The 19665-nt window shown below is 42.2% G+C and overlaps 1 long non-coding RNA gene across 1 annotated transcript in view; it reads left to right on the top strand.

Annotated features, from left to right (window-relative positions):
* Positions 1 to 19273, top strand: part of LOC108520787 (uncharacterized) — a 73940-nt gene extending 54667 nt beyond the window's left edge. The window contains exon 5 of the long non-coding RNA XR_001883005.1: positions 19203 to 19273. This is a non-coding gene — a long non-coding RNA (uncharacterized LOC108520787). The remainder of the gene's footprint in view (positions 1 to 19202) is intronic.
* The last annotated feature ends 392 nt before the right edge of the window (positions 19274 to 19665 follow it).

The following is a 19665-nucleotide window of genomic DNA, read 5'->3' as shown; positions in this document are numbered from 1 at the left end:
CCATTTTAGATCTTTCCTGCTTTCTCTTGTGGGCATTTAGTGCTATAAATTTCCCTCTACACACTGCTTTAAATGTGTCCCAGAGATTCTGGTATGTTGTATCTTTGTTCTCATTGGTTTCAAAGAACATCTTTATTTCTGCCTTCATTTCGTTATGTACCCAGTAGTCATTCAGGAGCAGGTTGTTCAGTTTCCATGTAGTTGAGCGGTTTTGATTGAGTTTCTTAGTCCTGAGTTCTAGTTTGATTGCACTGTGGTCTGAGAGACAGTTTGTTATAATTTCTGTTCTTTTACATTTGCTAAGGAGTGCTTTACTTCCAATTATGTAAATTGGACCCTCCCAGCCAGGTGTGGGATATATTCTCCTGGTGTGCCCGTTTGCTTAAAGCGCAGTATTGGGGTGGGAGTTACCCGATTTTCCAGGTGTTGTGTGTCTCAGTTCCCCTGGCTGGGAAAAGGGATTCCCTTCCCCCTTGTGCTTCCCAGGTGAGGCAGTGCCTCGCCCTGCTTCAGCTCTCACTGGTCGGGGCTGCAGCAGCTGACCAGCACCAATTGTCCGGCACTCCCCAGTGAGATGACCCCAGTACCTCAGTTGAAAATGCAGAAATCACCAGTGTTCTGTGTCGCTCGCGCTGGGAGTTGGAGACTGGAGCTGTTCCTATTCGGCCATCTTCAGCAGTGATTTTAAAAGTTGTATATTAGAATGCTAAAAAGCTAAGAGCTATTATAAAATGTATATATTTAGAAATAAAGCAACAGCTTTATTGCTGCGACACTTACACTATTAATTTAAATTGCTTAAATGCACTTCTCATGTGTTAGTTATAAAGCTAGACTAAATTGCAATCTTTAATTTTTTGCTGATGTTTTTATTGCTTGGTGATATATGGAAAATTACGTACCTTCAAGAGTTTTAATTCATCTTTTTCTTTGTCAGCCACTGGAGACAGGAAGCAAAAAGGAGCAATAAAATGAGATTTTGTCAGCATGTTATGATGATAAACCCAAAGCTTACTGCTAACTCATTTACAGTTTTGCAGCAAGCTTACAAAAAAAGAATTAAAAATTTTACATCAATTTGTGATAGACTATATATTCGTTGATATTTCTGAAGTGTTCTATCTATCCTAAGCACCTGCAAGACAAGTTTAGAATAGTTTAAATTTACAGAAAAGTTGCACAGATTGGAAAGCGTTTCCACATCCCACACCCAGATTCTCCTGTTGACACCCGACGTTAGTGTGTTGCTTGCGTGACACAGCTGATGATCCAGTTCGGAGCCAAGTTGGACAGACATGGGGGTAACCAGGGACCCTGATCCCTGGGAGTAGCATCTGAAGAGGGGCAGCCTTGTGGGGCTGAGTCCTTAGCCCAGGGGCCTGGGCTAACCCCAGGCAGAAAGTGTCAGACTTGAATTAAGTTGTAGGGTGCCCAGCTGGTATTTAGGGAGATGGAGAGTGATTGGTGTGGAAACCCCTCAGCCTGCACCCTGACCTGGGGTCCCACGTGAAGTTCTGAGAGGAGCCGGATAGTCAGGGAAAACCGTTTTCCTCCTTCTGTGACCAAAGGACCAAAGGAAGACACTGTATCACACGAAATAGTTAACCATGTTTCCATTCATTGATCTAGTGAAGAAAGTATATTTTGTGCGATTGCAAAACAAAACCCAAGTGTACTTTCCGCACAGGAAATTCTCGGGAAATGAGACCCAGGGATTGAACACACAAGGTGGAGTGACATGATACAAGGCAGACGGAAGAAGGCAAGTACGTGACTCGACATCAGGACCCCAGGCACAAAGGAGGAATGATGATAGAAAATTGCCAGGGATCAATTACAAAATAAATAGCAATCAATATTCCTAAATAGGGAATGTAGCGTGGCGAGGTATGAAGACGGTTCCCTTGTTTCTTGTCTGGCCTTTACCGTTTCCTTCTTTCTGCTAGCTGGGGCTTCGTGTGTCTGGCTGCCCTGGGTTCGTGAGGTGTAACGTGAGGCTGTTTATTTGGTGTCTGTCTTCTTTTTGATGTAGGTGTTTTATTGCTCAAAACTTCCTTCTTAGAACTGCTTTGCTGTGCCCCATAGATTTTAGTATGTTGTGTTTTTATTTTCATTTGCCTCAAGATGTATTTAAATGTCCCTTATAATGTTTTCATGGACCCACTGGTGGTTCAGGAGTAAGGTGTTTAATTTCCCCGCCTTTGCGGATCTTCTGAAATTCCTCCCGCTATTGATTCTAGCTTCATACCACTGTGGCTGGGAACGGTATTGATGTAATTTTGGTCTCTTTAAATCAGGCTGGATATTGTTTTGTGCGTCAGTGCGCAGTCTGTCCTGGAGAATGCTCTGGCGCACTCGACAAGAGCATGTCTCTGGTTGCTGCTGGATGGGATGGTGTCAGTGTGCTTGTGAGCCCAGGTGCCTAACACGTAGTTTAAGGTCAATCCTTCTTCATTGATTTTCCGCCTGGATGGTCTATCCCCTGCTGAGGGTGGGACCCTGAGGCCCCTTAACATTATTACTTAATTATCTTGCTGTCTGTCTCTCCCTTCAGATTTACTAACGTTTGCTTATATACTTAGGTGCTCTGACACTGGTAAAGATGTATTTACAATTGTTACATGCTGTTGATGAAGTCACCCCTTCAACCTCATGTAATGACTCTCTTGATCTCTTTTTACAGTTTTGACTTAGCGTCCATGTAATCTGACATGAGTATGGCCACCATTGCTCCCATTTGCTTTCGTTTCCAGGGAATGTATTTTTTCATCCTTTCTCTTCCAGCCTCTGTGTGTCCTAATGGGCTCTCCCTGGCTTCGTTTTCTCATCTGTGAAACAAAACTGCACTTTCCTGAGAGGACTGAATAAAACCATGTGCTCAGTTGTGATGCAGGCTCCATGAGAAGTGGGCTGTCAGGCAGTGCCAATTCTGTTTGAGAAGAGCCTCTGGTGTCCTTTGCAAAATAAAATTATAAGTCTTTCAACCGACTGAATGGACCCCCTCTTTGCCAAGGGATTCCCCCCGCCAAAAAAAAAATTTAAAAAACTGGTTCAGCCCGTGATGGCGGGAAGTGGGATTGGACAGGCCACATTACACCTTCCTCCCTTTGGAGTTCAGGACCAGCTGACCAGCATTAGCACCAAAGCAGACATCAAAGCATTATCCAAACAGACTGCTTGTAGTAACAAGATTCCCCACTCCAACCTGGCCCTGGCATAGCCTCACATGAAAAACAGCAGGTCCTGAAGGAAATCAAAATATATATTAACCCCAAATATATCTCCCTTACATATTCTGAAATGTCCTGCAAAGGCTTCTTTTGCCAGGAACATCTGCATTCTGTGGAAAATCCCTTCCTAGGCCCTTTTCTGATCCAGGAGAGATTTCACTAAGGCCTGACATCTTTTAAGGTCCTGTAGGAGACATTTGCCATCGATTCTCTCTGAAGTTGCTGCCTGAAGGCTCCATCTTCATACCATGACCCTTGGCTTCCACAACCCCTCAGCTTTCTGCTGCAGCATTTCTTTCTGCTGCCTTCACTCTTTAGGCAACGCTGAAGTCTGTCAACCAATCATCACTCCGAAAATCTTTGACTCCACCTGTGGCCCATGAGTCCTCGCTTTGAGATGTCCACCTTGCTGGGCTGAACCGATGTAAACCTGTAACTCCTGCCTCCCTAAAATGCATATGACCAAGCTGTAGCCCAACCGCCTTGAGCACAGGATCTGAGGACATCTCAGTGCTGCATCACGGGCCATGGCCACTGATGTTCGGCTAAGAATAAACCTCTGTGACAATTTTATTGTTTGGCTTTGATCATCGATACCTTCCAGGCAACACCCACAGTGGTCCCCACGGCCACCCTCACCTGGGCCTCCCACCACCTTGAACTTTCTTAGTTGAGCTGAATTAAGAATGAGCAAGGAATAGATCAGTCACTGGAACCTGGTACGATAGATTGTTTTCACCCCTTACCAAAAGGTGTTAGGTGAATGTCTAACACATTAGCCACCGGCCTCTGCCCGGGGCCCCAGGCTGGCAGCTGGGCTGGATGTTTTTGGCCTCTTGTCCGGAGGTGCACTTCCAGCAGCAGGGTGTGTCCTCCACGGGCCTGGCACCGCGCCTGCCACACCCACGGTGCCATCGACCCATGAACTGGGCAGGCCGCCTCTACACACACACACGCACACACAGGCACATATGCACACACGGGGTATACATGCACACACACGCACACATGCACATGTACATTCCTCCCAAACCCCCTCACCCCCACACACACACGTGCACACACACCTGCACGTACATATTTATCATTAGTATATTAATACATGACTCAAGTGTGTAATAAACCATGAGGCTTAGGAGCCAAAAAGTAATTGATGCTTCTTTCCTAGAGAAGTCACGTTGGAAAAGGCTGATCAGGAGAGAGGCATCTGAGCTGTGCATTGACAGATCTTTGGGGATGTCAGACAGGCATTTGGGAGACTCTTCCAGGCAAAGGAGAGATGCAGGAGCACATTAAAGATGTCTCTTCTGTTGTCAGCGGGGAAGAACGTAGGGTCCTCGTTGGCAGGCAGGGTGAATGAGGGTGCCCATGTTCAGAAACGGCATGAGGGCAGAGCCTGGGTGGAGTGAGGCTGGAGAGGCTGGACGATACCCAGAGTGAGACCAGGCCCGTGTGAGAGGCACTCGCTGTATCTGCAATGCAGACCTCCTGGAGAGGCTGGACAATGCCCAGCGTGAGACCAGGCCCGTGTGAGATGCACCCTGCTGCTGTAGGTGCACCTGCACCTCCGTACAAGAGGTCACAGTTGGACCTCTTGAACCAGTGTTCTCAAATATGGTAGACCTGCCCAGCCACAGTGGCCCAGTGTGCATCCTCCTCCAGGCAGCACAACTCAGGGGCACTGGCTGCATGGCAGGCAGGGGGCTTACATCTGACCCTTCACCCCTCACACTGGCCCCCACCCCTTACTGAGGATCCCCATGTGGACATGAGCTCCCAGGGCTGTGTCCATTTCCCTCCTCCATGTCTCTCAACCATGAACCTCTGTTATCGTCTATGTTAGGGGCCGAATTCACCTTCTTCCCCCATTCATAGGTTAAAGCCATAGCCTTCAGCATTTCAGAAGTGACTGTCTTGGAGACAGGGAATTTAAGGAGGTAATCAAGTTGAAATGAGGTCACAGACTGGACCCTGATCCAATATGACTGGTGTCCTTATAAGAAGAGGAGATGAGGGCACAGACGCACCTAGAGGGATGACCGCCTGAGGACACAGAGAGAATACAGCAGCTGCAGGCCAAGGAGAGAGGCTTCAGGAGGAACCAGCCCTGCCCACACCTTGATCTTCAGCTTCTGGCCTCCAGAACTGGGAGAGGATAAATCCATGTCATATAAGTCACCTTATCTGTGGGTTTCTGTTATGGGAGCCTGAGCCAACTATTACAAGGAATATTTGTTGAGTCAGCCAATGAGTCTTCATAGCAGGCAGGATCTAGACAGAAAGCGGCCCTCACAAGCCCAGGCGAGCTGCACTAAAATGTCCTAGCTGCTTACAGTGTGTTCAGTAAAGTCAGAAAATCACCTGGATCTCGGGGATCCTGTGCTATCTAACAGGCACCCCATTTATTTCCTGGAGACGCCTCTCAGCCATCCAGCAGCTTCTGCAGCCATAGCCTGTGGATACTACTCCACACTGACAACACCCAGTCTGTTCAGGAAGGTTTGTCCACCTCGGCTGGAATTAGGTGACCCATGGAAACACGCTCATGCTTCAGTGCACCTGTGGACACTCATGGGAAATGCCCCACAGCCTAGGTTTTTATTCCCCTTGTGAACACTCATGGGAAATGCCCCACGGCCCGTGCTTCTGTGCACCTGTGGACACTCATGGGAAATGCCCCACAGCCTGTGTTTCTCTGCACCTGCGGACACTCGTCAAACACCAGGCTGTCATTGTGGGCAGGGTAAGCTCTGGCTGTTGGTGTAGCGTGGTGGGAAGAGCGCCAGGTCATGGACTCTGGTGATTTGTATTAGACCCTAATTCCGAGCTGTGGTCTTGGCTATGCCTTGGATGCTGTGTTATCTAATGTATGGGGAGGGGGCTTACCTCAGAATGTGGGCAGACAATTACTTAAAATAATCCATGTGAACTTCCCAGTGCTGGAAACACAGTAGAGACCCTAAATGACCAATGTTTTATTTATTATTGTCTCAGAATTGTTTAGAGCTAAAGAATGATTCGGTATGTGATTTCCTAGAAAACTCATGGAAGGAGACAGGACTTGCTTTTCCTGAAAATTGGTACTTGAACAAAACGTAAACAACAGCCACCTACCACTGAGGCTGTGGCCTTAGGACACGCTGCTGTGTGCTTCAACACCATCGGGCAAAAACCGTTGGGGAGAGAGCGAAGCAGAAGGCCAGTGCACAGAGGCCAGCGTGGGCTCACAAAACCTCTCAGAGCTTCAGTGGAGTCAGATTTTGGCAGGACCCAGGGCCTGATTCTTAGCTTATTAATTTCAGTGATTTCTACTCTTAAGCCATTATACATCTAATGTCTGTTTAATAAAAAACAGATGAGGTAGATTATTAAATTACCAAATGGTGCTGTAAGACAGATATATAATAACTGTGTAACAAAAGAACACTACTTTAATATAACCTTAAGCAAAATAACACTTTTTATTGATACTAATGCTTTTAGAGGTAATTAAATAAAATATGACATGCAACAAATTAATGTAATTCAAATGTGATTACTTTTTTCCATTAAAAAAACTTCAATTATTTTCTACTTAGATGGTTTCTCTAAAAACATGCTATTTTTGAGAGTTTTCAAAACAAATGTATGCAGTGGTGGTCCCATGAGATAATCATGGAGCCGAAATTCTGCAGTGCCTGGTGACACAGCAGTCCTCACGCCAGCGTGCCGCACATTGCTCACGTTTGTGGGGTGCTGTATAAACAAGGCTGCAATGCGGCCAGCTGTACAACGACGCACTGTACACAATACCAGATAATGATAATAAGTGGCTATGTTGCTGGTTTATGTATTTACTACACTTTTTATCCTTATTTTAGAATGTACTCCTTCCACTTATATTTTAAAAGGCTAACTGTAAAACAGCCTCTGGCAGGTTCTTCAGGAGGTGTTCCAGAAGAAGCTATGTAGATACACAAATGCTCACCATTGTGTTACAGTCACCTGCAACGTTCCGTGCAGTCCCAGGCTGCGCAGGTGTGTAGCCCCAGAGCAACAGCCTGGGCCCCAGAGCCTCTGTGTGCAGTAGGCTGAGGTGTCCTTTCCTTCTCGTTTCAGATATTCCACCTGCTCTCCACACAGCAGCCCTGGCATGGGGCCACTGCTGGGGGATGGGAAAACAACGCGTTGCACAAATCTGTGGTCTGAACCTCCAGGCTTGCTCCGGGGGCCTCCAGGGTGCACCGGGATAGACTGTCAGGGCATTTGTCAAACTATCACAGGGAGAGGATAGCCTACAGAACTAAGTCCAACCTCAGAGAAGCAGGGAATAAGATTATCAGTGAAAACCCTAGTCATGGAGAGAAAAAGAGATGGATGGAGTTTGACCAAAACTGCAGCCCTGTCTCGACCCAGCACTGCCCTGATGAAGTGAGGGCCACTGATGTCCTGCTGTGTTTTCAGAGCAGAGCAAAGGGTGGGCCTTTGCTGGGGGAACCAGTCTTCTGGTACCTCCATGCTTTTTTCATACGCAATGTTATCAGTGTATCAAAAATTACTAGTCACGCCAGGACACAGGATGCAAGACTTATTATTTGATGAATTATAAGAGAAGCATAGATAGCAGAAGCTGCCATGCAGATGGGGCTTGTCAGATTCAGGAAATAAAGACATTGGACAGCCAGCAAGATTTATTCTGTCTGTGCATGTATGCATTGAGACAATAGCTGAGATTGCAAGTCATTCATCTGTAATAATTTAAAGCATAGAAGTTTCACGTATCTTTTTGTAATGATATTTCTCAATAATTTGGTTTGCTTTAACAGTTTCTTGTTTTGCAGAATTTGCTTCTAAAATTCATTGCAGTGATAGTCTGTGTTGCCTTTATCTTGGAACATACCTGCTACAGTAGCCACATACAATATGTTTTGCTCCTTGGCCCGTGGAACCCTCATTACAGAGAAAACACGGTCAGCATCAGCGTGTGAGCCAGTGTGCAGAAGACGAACTGGGATGAAGCCCACCAGGCTGAGAACCGCTCCTTAAACCCGATGTGCTGAAGCACACGGTACCACCTTTCATGGCATTGTATTTCTCTCATTCTTTTTTCAGGATTATATATGTCTTTTGATCAAAAACGTAAAAAGAATACACTGACATAAAGGATAAATGTTATCAACTTTTATTTCCTTCTTCTTCAGCATTACACATGTTGGGTTTTACTCAAGGCCACACTGGTAGCAGGGCTGCTGACATCTGTGTGAAGGAATTTGATTATTTAAGTGTGAAATTCATCCCAAAAATCTATCCCAAAAGACAGTCCTGGCCATTCCATAGTAGTCACCTACCTCAAGTCAGAATTTCATTCCTGTTGGTAAATTATGTCATCGTATGTAAGAACAGCCTTGATGCCTAAAGGAATGCATTTCCCGTTGGTTATTTCCTCGACGCATTCAGCAAGGTCTTTCCAGCAGCGGAGAACTTCAGCAGCACTGCTGGCTTCCTTCCTTCAACTTGCATAATCCGATTACTCAAGCAATGATGAAAAATATGAAGAAGCAGCAAGTAGGCTTCGCTCAAAGGATTATTTTAAAAGTCAACCAGAATATCTTGGGGCTATTGTTCGGAATTAACATGATTTTAGTGCTGCAGATAAACTGAAGATGCTCTCAGCGGCACTCTTGAAGGAGTCATTGGGTTTTTCAATGCAGAAGAATTGAAGAACACTGAATGCCAAAAATTCTATAACAATCCATTAATCACTCAGTTCAGATCATGTCAAAGCTGCAATAAGAAGACAGTTGCTTCCGCATCTGTAGCAAAGGCATCGGCTGTTGCTTTCACAGCGTCGTGGTCTTTGGGCCGGGGAGCCCCACTTCCCACAGCATCTGTGCTTTGCTTCAACCTTGAATAAATGTCGTCTGCACCTTTACGCATGCATCCATCAAAATCTGTATTTGTGTTATTTCTGCCAAAAGCAATATAACTGTTCTCATTGCCTCCTAATTCATCAGTAGAGAATCTCTGAGAAAATTGCGATTGTTTCTGAAGTCTCATCTGGAAGAAATGTTACTCTCAATCCTCTTATAAACAAGCCTTTTTCATGAGAGGAATGTTATGCCTATGAAGGGAAAATCCTGTGTACATCGTGGGTTTTGAGCGAGGACACTCCTGGCAGGAACCTGTGTGTGCAGTGGCTGGAGCTGAAAGGCTGGTCATGACATAGTGTGGATGGCACCTTAACTCCTGCTGCAATTAAGATCCCTTCATCTGAACTCCTCTTGATAAGAAATATTTTATCACTCTTCCTGACACTAGTTGAAGAAATAATACTTTTCTTACGCTTAGTGGCTATTATGTGCTGGTTCACATGGACTTTCACCATTTCTTTGCTATTAAATGAACAATTGTGTGCTGAACAACAATGATGACAAAATACAGAATTTCAAAAGAGATTTGGAATCCATAAAATAGTATAAAATGGTCATTCTAGAAGTGCAGATTAGATCTAAGATGAAGAACTCAATGCTTGGCCTTAACAACTTGTTGAACACAGAAAGGGACAGGATTAATAAGCCGGAAGACAGATCAGTAGAAGATATTCAAGTTGAAGCATAGAGAGGAATTTAGAGAAAAACGCACGCATTCCATGAAAAACACAAGTTGCCAAAGCTGACAAAATAATACTGAAAAAATACAAATAGCTTGATTCATAGCAGAACCTGACATCGATACACAGCGTGAAAGTATAGATCAATCACATCTATGAACATGCCTGTAAACTTCCTAAACACTAGCTCGTCAAATCCACCGGGGCAGGTAATACACCAGTATGGCGTGTTTATTCCATAAACGCAAAATTTCAAGAATTCAAAGGGCCCTTGAAGAGCCAGTCAGGGCAAATCCCCATGGTATTAATAACATAGTCATATAATCTTATCCATAGATCCAAAATAGCCTTTGATTATTCATAAAACTCCAGTGAGGTTGTAGAAAACTCCAGAAAGGTTGTAGAAGGTTCTTAATCTGAAAAGAGGCTCTGCAGTAACCCCCACAGCACTCATGGTAGTTCCTGGGGGACTGGAGGACACCACTCATTTCCCCAGCAGCTTCCTTCCGAGCAGCCCGTCCCTGGGGACTGTGGATGAAAAGGGTGCAGGGACAAGCACTGCCTGGGGGTGTTTCCTGCCTCGTGAACAGATTTGCAAAGGAATTTAAGGGTCAGATAGGGAAGACATTATTTTCACCAGTGTTTAATGCAAAACAAATTTTGTAATAGAAATGCTTCATAAAATATATAAATATTCAAATATTTCCATGTGCATATCATAGACATCTGATGAAGATTTAAACTTAGCAACTTGTTTTTAAAAAATAAATGTCCTGGCCGGGCGCGGTGGCTCAAGCCTGTAATCCCAGCACTTTGGGAGGCCGAGACGGGCGGATCACGAGGTCAGGAGATCCAGACCATCCTGGCTAACACGGTGAAACCCCGTCTCTACTAAAAAATACAAAAAACTAGCCGGGCGAGGTGGCGGCGCCTGTAGTCCCCAGCTACTCGGGAGGGCTGAGGCAGGAAATGGGCGGGAACCCGGGAGGCGGAGCCTTTGCAGTGAGCCGAGATCCGGCCCACTGCACCCCAGCTGGGCCCACAGAGCGAGACATCCGTCTCAAAAAAAAAAAAAATAAAATAAAAAATAAAAAATAAAATAAAAATAAACGTCCCGAAGGTCTGAAATATTCATACCTTTAAATTCAGTAATTCTACTCCTAAAAATTACCATAAAATCCATACAAGTATGAATATTAATACACCAAGATCTTTAAATCATGTTATTTTTTGAATGCTAAAATACTGGGAAAAATACATTAAATATAAATTATGGCATGGTGAAATGTTGATCTATGGTTGTCAAATAAAAAACAAATCCTGCCTTAGGTAAGGCGAGACTTCATTTGAGAAGACCACTGCAGCAAGACAGGAAGCCACGGCCGTGGAGAAAGCTTCCACCCCAGGAACTAGGACCTCTCCAAGGCCGGGCGGCGAAGGCTGTTCATGTACAGGGAGGTGTGAACAGGGCTGGGAGCGCCGAGGGAGTGGGAGGAAAAGCACCTGGTGTTTCCTGAGTGGCCCTCTCCTGCCGATGGCTGAAGCTCAGTCCTCACTGTCTGTCTCTCTCCCTTTCTTTCCCTTCCCATTTCTGCCACAGTGTGGGTGCTGGAAAGGCAGGCGTGATCATGTAATCAGAAAGATTGGACGCCCTGCACAGCTGGACCCCAAAAGTAGGGTCAAGGGCAAGAAGCCCTGCCAGGCTTCCCTGAGCCGGGGTCCCATGTGCCCTTGCAGGAGCAGCGTGCTCCTGACCACGGCCCTGCTCAGGGTTCTGCAGGATGCACACAGGGAGGACAGGCTGTGTGCACCCAGGTGTGCCGACTTCTCAGAGGCAAGGAGCATCTGATGGAAGCCAAAGATCTCGCGTCTGCTCTCCCAGCGTTTCATCAGCGTGTGCGAATGTTATTTGGAAAGTTCATTGAATACATGTGACTGAAGCAGATTTCACCAATTAAACCACTTTCTTTTGTATTCAATTTTATTGAACGTTTACAATTAACTTACTCTTATTTTAATCAATTTTAATTATTTGAAATAAAAACTATAAGCAGAAAATAGCCCAAAATTAGTTTCATATATAAATGACAAAATACACAAATTTTAACATACAAATTTCATTTTAGCCTTAAAATACTTTTTAAAATTAAAACTATGACTTTCATTGATTTCATTTTATCTGTGTGTGGTCAGTTAGCACCGAACCACAGGAACAGTGAAATCAAAGATGTTTTAGTTCTTAAGAACTAATACAATTGCAATCACTATGAATATCATTATCCTTTTTCATATTAACAACTCATGAAATTGCTCACGGTATGTTGAGTGTGGCTCGTCATGTTCTATATTTTTGTCTAAAATGAAAGCTATTTAATGTAGTTCGGTAAAGATATTTTGCATTTAATGGTAGGGATTATGGCAATGAGAAATATGATGTTGAATTACTTCCCTTTCTATGCCATACCACTGCATAAAACATATACATTAATTTTCTTCTACATTAGTTATAATTTATTTTGAATTTAAAAATAAGACAGTTTCGTAAGCATTAAAAATATATGTAAATTCCTGCATTATTAGTGTAATTGCTGAAATTGTCTTACAGGTAGAATAGTTGGGGTGTTCATAAAAGGGAGATTTTCATATCCTTTGATTTGGAATTGAAAGTTAGCATGAAGTATTGGAAAAATTACCCCAGACTGTGACAGGTAGAATTAAAAAAAATAATTAAACATGTATTTATTTTTGGCATTGGTTCAACAGATATTTAATAATAAAAATCTAGCAGGGTAGGGGCCATAGACATGCTGACCGCTATTCATTCATGTCCTCCCAGTGAGATGACATCATTCTAATAGACAGAGGCAGAAATTCTTTGGGAAAATCAAAGGGCGAGTAGTGGATAGACGGACACTTACTCTCCCTACACCAGCGTGCCGTTTGCTCTTCTGACCTCCCTCGTTCACTGACTTTGTGGGGAACCTCTTGGGGGTTTGGAACAGGATGTGGAGCGTCCCCAGCCACCACCCTGCATGGCTCTTCCCTCCTGCAGGTCGTGGGAAGGGACCCGCAGCTTCTTCCTGGGCTATTCTCATCCACCACAGGCTCTGCGCTAACCCTGGATTTCTACGTCACCTCTTGACAATCCTGTGGGATAGAGGAGCAAAGACAGGAGAATGAGGGGAACAGGCCGATAGGAAGGAGCAGGTTTGTGAATCATGTCACGATGACCACACTGGGGTGTGTGCACCCCCCGTGGCATGCAAGATGATCTTTCAGAATGTTGGATTGATTCCCTGCACCTTTATCTGTATTTATTTCCGCTTATTAAATAGGAAATAAATTAAGTTTATTCACATTTGATAAATACATTTACAGATTTTTTTTTTTTTTTTTTTTTTTTACTTTAAGTTCCAGGATACATGTGCAGAACGTGCAGGTTTGTTACATGGGTATACATGTTCCATGGTGGTCTGCTGTACCTATTGACTCATCCTCTAAGTTCCCTCCCCTCGCCTCCCACCCTCCAACAGGACCCTCTCTGTGTCCATGTGTTCTCACTGTTCAACTCCCACTTATGAGCAAGAACATGAGGTGTTTGGTTTTCTGTTCCTGTGTTAGTTTGCTGAGTATGATGGCTTCCAGCTTCATCCATGTCCCTGCAAAGAACATGATCTCCTTTCTTTTTATGGCTGCATAGTATTCCATGGTGTATATGTACCACAGTTTCTTTATCCAGTTTATCACTGATGGGCATTTGGGTTGGTTCCAAGTCTTTGCTATTGTGCATAGTGCTGCAGTAAACATACGTGTGCATATGTCTTTATAGTAGAATGATTTATAATCCTTTGGGTATATACCCAGTAATGGGATTGCTGGGTCAAATTGTTTTTCTAGTTCTAGATCCTTGAGGAATGGCCATACTGTCTTCTACAATGGTTGAACTAATTTACATTCCCACCAACAGTGTAAAAGCGTCCTGCACATCCTCGCCAGCATCTGTTGTTTCTTGACTTTTTAATAACTGCCATTCCGACTGGCATGAGATGGTACCTCTTTGTGGTTTTGATTTGCATTTCTGTAATGATCAGTGACTTTTTTGGCCACATAATGCCTTATTTTGAGAAGTGTCTATTCATATATATCATTTGCCCACTTTTTGATGGGGTTGGGTTTTTTTGTTGTTGTTGTACATTTATTTAAGTTCCTTGTGGATTCTGGATATTAGAACTTTGTCAAATGGGTAGATTGCAAAAAATGTCTCCCATTCTGTAGGTTGTCTGTTCATTTTGATGATAGTTTCTTTTGCTGTGCAGAAGCTCTTTAGTTTAATTAGATCCTATTTGTCAATTTTGGCTTTTGTTGCGATTGCTTTTGGCATTTTTGTCATCAAGTCTTTGCCCGTGCCTATGTCCTGAATGGTATTATGTAGGTGTTTTTCTAGGGTTTTTATGGTTTTGGGTTTTACATTTAAGTTTTTAATTCATCTTAATTTTTGTATAAGGTGTAAGGAAGGAGTCCAGTCTCAGTTTTCTGCATATGGCCAGCCAGCTCTCCCAGCACCATTTATTGAGTAGGAGATCCTTTCTCCATTGCTGTTTTTGTCAGGTTTGTTGAAGATCAGATGGTTGTAGATGTGTGGTGTTATTTCTGAGGTCTCTGTTCTGTTCCATTGGTCTGTATGTCTATTTTGGTACAAGTACTATGCTATTTTGGTTACTGTAGCCTTGTAGTATAGTTTGAAGTTAGGTAGCGTGATTCCTTCAGCTTTGTTCTTTTTGTTTAGAATTGTCTTGGCTATATAGTCTCTTTGGTTCCATATGAAATTTAAAGTAGCTTTTTCTAATTCTGTGAAAAATGTCAGTGGTAGTTTGATGGGGATAGCACTGAATCTATAAATTACTTTGGGCAGTATGGCCATTTTCATGATATTGATTCCTCCTATCCAGGGGGATGGAATGTTTTTCCATTTGTTTGTGTCCTCTCTCATTTCTTTGAGCTGTGATTTGTAGTTCTGCTTGAAGAGGTCCTTCACATCCCTCGTTAGCTGTATTCTTTCATATTTTATTCTCTTTGTAGAAATTGTGAATGGGAGTCCATCTATGATTTGGCTCTCTGCTTGTCTATTGTTGGTGTAAAGGAATGCTTGTGATTTTTCATCTTGATTTTGTATCCTGAGACTGNTTTAAGTTCCAGGATACATGTGCAGAACGTGCAGGTTTGTTACATGGGTATACATGTTCCATGGTGGTCTGCTGTACCTATTGACTCATCCTCTAAGTTCCCTCCCCTCGCCTCCCACCCTCCAACAGGACCCTCTCTGTGTCCATGTGTTCTCACTGTTCAACTCCCACTTATGAGCAAGAACATGAGGTGTTTGGTTTTCTGTTCCTGTGTTAGTTTGCTGAGTATGATGGCTTCCAGCTTCATCCATGTCCCTGCAAAGAACATGATCTCCTTTCTTTTATGGCTGCATAGTATTCCATGGTGTATATGTACCACAGTTTCTTTATCCAGTTTATCACTGATGGGCATTTGGGTTGGTTCCAAGTCTTTGCTATTGTGCATAGTGCTGCAGTAAACATACGTGTGCATATGTCTTTATAGTAGAATGATTTATAATCCTTTGGGTATATACCCAGTAATGGGATTGCTGGGTCAAATTGTTTTCTAGTTCTAGATCCTTGAGGAATGGCCATACTGTCTTCTACAATGGTTGAACTAATTTACATTCCCACCAACAGTGTAAAAGCGTCCTGCACATCCTCGCCAGCATCTGTTGTTTCTTGACTTTTAATAACTGCCATTCCGACTGGCATGAGATGGTACCTCTTTGTGGTTTTGATTTGCATTTCTGTAATGATCAGTGACTTTTTTGGCCACATAATGCCTTATTTTGAGAAGTGTCTATTCATATATATCATTTGCCCACTTTTGATGGGGTTGGGTTTTTTTGTTGTTGTTGTACATTTATTTAAGTTCCTTGTGGATTCTGGATATTAGAACTTTGTCAAATGGGTAGATTGCAAAAAATGTCTCCCATTCTGTAGGTTGTCTGTTCATTTTGATGATAGTTTCTTTTGCTGTGCAGAAGCTCTTTAGTTTAATTAGATCCTATTTGTCAATTTTGGCTTTTGTTGCGATTGCTTTTGGCATTTTGTCATCAAGTCTTTGCCCGTGCCTATGTCCTGAATGGTATTATGTAGGTGTTTTCTAGGGTTTTATGGTTTTGGGTTTTACATTTAAGTTTTAATTCATCTTAATTTTGTATAAGGTGTAAGGAAGGAGTCCAGTCTCAGTTTTCTGCATATGGCCAGCCAGCTCTCCCAGCACCATTTATTGAGTAGGAGATCCTTTCTCCATTGCTGTTTTGTCAGGTTTGTTGAAGATCAGATGGTTGTAGATGTGTGGTGTTATTTCTGAGGTCTCTGTTCTGTTCCATTGGTCTGTATGTCTATTTTGGTACAAGTACTATGCTATTTTGGTTACTGTAGCCTTGTAGTATAGTTTGAAGTTAGGTAGCGTGATTCCTTCAGCTTTGTTCTTTTGTTTAGAATTGTCTTGGCTATATAGTCTCTTTGGTTCCATATGAAATTTAAAGTAGCTTTTCTAATTCTGTGAAAATGTCAGTGGTAGTTTGATGGGGATAGCACTGAATCTATAAATTACTTTGGGCAGTATGGCCATTTTCATGATATTGATTCCTCCTATCCAGGGGATGGAATGTTTTCCATTTGTTTGTGTCCTCTCTCATTTCTTTGAGCTGTGATTTGTAGTTCTGCTTGAAGAGGTCCTTCACATCCCTCGTTAGCTGTATTCTTTCATATTTTATTCTCTTTGTAGAAATTGTGAATGGGAGTCCATCTATGATTTGGCTCTCTGCTTGTCTATTGTTGGTGTAAAGGAATGCTTGTGATTTTTCATCTTGATTTTGTATCCTGAGACTGCTGACGTTGCTTATCAGCTTAAGGGCTAAGATGATGGGGTTTTTAAATTATAGATTCATGTCATCAGCAAACAGAGGCAATTTGACTTCCTCTCTTCATATTTAAACACCCTTCTTTCTCTTGCCTGATTTCCCTGGCCAGAACTTCCAATACTATGTTGAATAGGAGTGGTGAGAGAGGGTATCCTTGTCTTGCTCTAGTTTTCAAAGGGAATGCTTCCAGCTCTTGCCCATTCGATATGATATTGGCTGTGGGTTTGTCATAAATAACTCTTATTATTTTGAGATATATTCTATCAATTAATACCTAGTTTATTGAGAGTTTTTGCCATGAAGGCATGTTGAATCTTATTAAAGGTCTTTTCTGCATCTATTGAGATAATCATGTGGTTTTTGTTTTTGGTTCTATTTATGTAATGGATTACATTTATTGATTTTACATATGTTGAACCAGCCTTGCATCCAGGGATGAAGCCAGCTTGGTCATGGTGGATTAGATTTTTGATGTGCTGCTGGATTCAGTTTGTCAGTATTCTACTGAGGATATTCACATCGATGTTCATTGAGATATTGGCCTGAAGTTTCCTTTTTTTGTTGTGTCTCTTGCCAGTTTTGGTATCACGATGATGCCAGCTTCATAAAATGGGTTAGGGAGGACTCCCTCCTTTTTAATTATTTGGAATAGTTTCAGAAGGAAGGTACCAGCTCCTCTTTGTACCTCTGGTAGAATTCAGCTGTGAGTTCGTCTGGTCCTGGGCTTTTTTTGGTTGGTAGGCTATTAATTACTGTCTCAATTTCAGAACTTGTTATTGGTCTATTCAGGGATTTGACTTCTTCCTGGTTTAGTCTTGAGAGTGTGTATGTGTCCAAGAATTTATTCATTTCTTGTAGATTTTCTAGTTTATTTGCATAGAGGTGTTTATAGTATTCTCTGATGGTAGTTTGTATTTCTGTGGGGTCGGTGGTGATATCCGCTTTATCATTTTTTATTGTGTACAGACTATTTTTTATTAACCTGTGATGCAAAGAGGTAATGTCTTAGCTGGGAAAATAATGTCCTCAATAGAAAATGACTTTTTTAATAAGGATGATGCATTATGGGAACTGTGTAAGAAGGACCCTGGTCTAATGGGCCGTTTTGATTGGAATATATATATTCACACACATATATATATATATATTCACATATACATATATTCACATATATATATACACACACACACACACCACATGTGAATTAGAAATACAGCATCTTTCATAGGCAAGCTATTGTAGCAAAAACATGTAAGAAACAGATAAAAATTTTATGGAAGGTGATAGCATTATAGAGGTAATATGTTTTATATTTCTAAAAAGACTTCTAAGTGATGATAGCATCTTATAGTCCTTTACAATAATAAAGCATCTACCATGAGAGTCTTCTGCATCTCACACTGGTTCACAGTCATCTTGTGGCAAAATAATTAGATTACTGAAACTAAAGATGACTGAGACTTTTATTGTTGTTAAAATTTAGTATGTAAGCTATCAAGTATTTTTAAATAAACAATCTGCTCCTCTGAATAAAAGTGATATTCTAAAAATAGAGAAAAGAATGAATATGTTCTAAGTAGGTTTAAACTCTGGAGAGAGCTTATTAAAAGTGAATATTTCTAAGGTTCCAAAATTTTATTGCTAGAAACAATCATGTATGGCCTTCATAAAACTTCCGTGTCTGCATCATATATCATTGAAACCAAATTTTCTCACCCAGTGAGAATCTTTCAAAAAAAATTTGTTGGATAGATTTTGAATTCATTCACCAAAATATGACATAAAAATATAAAATATTTCAAAATGTGGTTTATTTGCATAAAAATGGACTGATACAAGGAAAGATAGAAACAATGTTAAATTTCAACAAACACCAGAATTGGTAGTTGATATTAAAAAGTAAATATCTTGGTTTAGAAAGTACATCACAGACAGCTTCATGTGGCTTTACACACTTTGAAACTGTATATATGCTTTAACATAACTGCCACAAAGCCAATAACAGAAACCTGAACACAGAATTAGCACTGACTTGTTCTCTCACACCACAAGTTCACAAGTTTTGAGCCAAGAGCTATCAAATAATTCATCATATTCACTCACTTTTCTCTCATCAAAAGCACCAGCTCTACCAACATTTCAGTAAGAACAAAAAAGCCTTCTGCAACAGTCACAAATATAACTAAATAAAGTATCTTAAACCTACTGTTTATTTCAGTTCTATCTCATACTTTAAAAGCTCTGTTTTTGTGTATGTATTATTATGTAGCTGTTGTTTTAGATAGCAGGTACAGCCCAGAACACACAGGTGAGTATTTATAACATCCCTCATGCCTTACCTGTGAATATAAACCCAGCCCCTCAGTTCTAACCTTGTGTGAAATGAGCGTTCTCCTTTCCTAAGGTACCAGAAGTTGAAATTGTGGCCATGTAGCTCTCTGGGGGAGCCTGAGGCTGCTGTCACATCACAGATCGGTGCGGTGGAAAGGAGAGGGGACTCTCATCCTTTTCTCCCCTCAACCTGCTCCCCACACAAGGCTGCATCGTCTAGTTGGCGTTTGGGAAGGAACAGCTGGGCTTTCTGGATGACAGAATTTGTAGAACATCAGAAATCCTGCGGACAAGTGTTACCTTATAACTCACTTCAGTGACTCTTGCAGTGCATTTTGTCCAAGGACAGATAACACAGGCTGGAGATGCTCCTTGAAGTCACAGGGCACTGCTTTATTGCTGATGTAACCTAATGCTTTTATCAACCAATACAAAGATTGTTTTCTAGACATTTATTTGTTATTTTCCTGGAAGAGAAGCAATGGGCATGGAGATTGGAGTTCCCGTTTGCACCCCAGCTGTTCATAGGCACTTGG

Source organism: Rhinopithecus bieti, unplaced genomic scaffold (assembly GCF_001698545.2).
Source record: "Rhinopithecus bieti isolate Rb0 unplaced genomic scaffold, ASM169854v2 scaffold_51905, whole genome shotgun sequence".
NCBI classification, from domain to species: domain Eukaryota; kingdom Metazoa; phylum Chordata; class Mammalia; order Primates; family Cercopithecidae; genus Rhinopithecus; species Rhinopithecus bieti.
The sequence above is the reverse complement of the archived record's forward strand: the minus strand, read 5'-3'. Positions and strand labels throughout refer to the sequence as shown.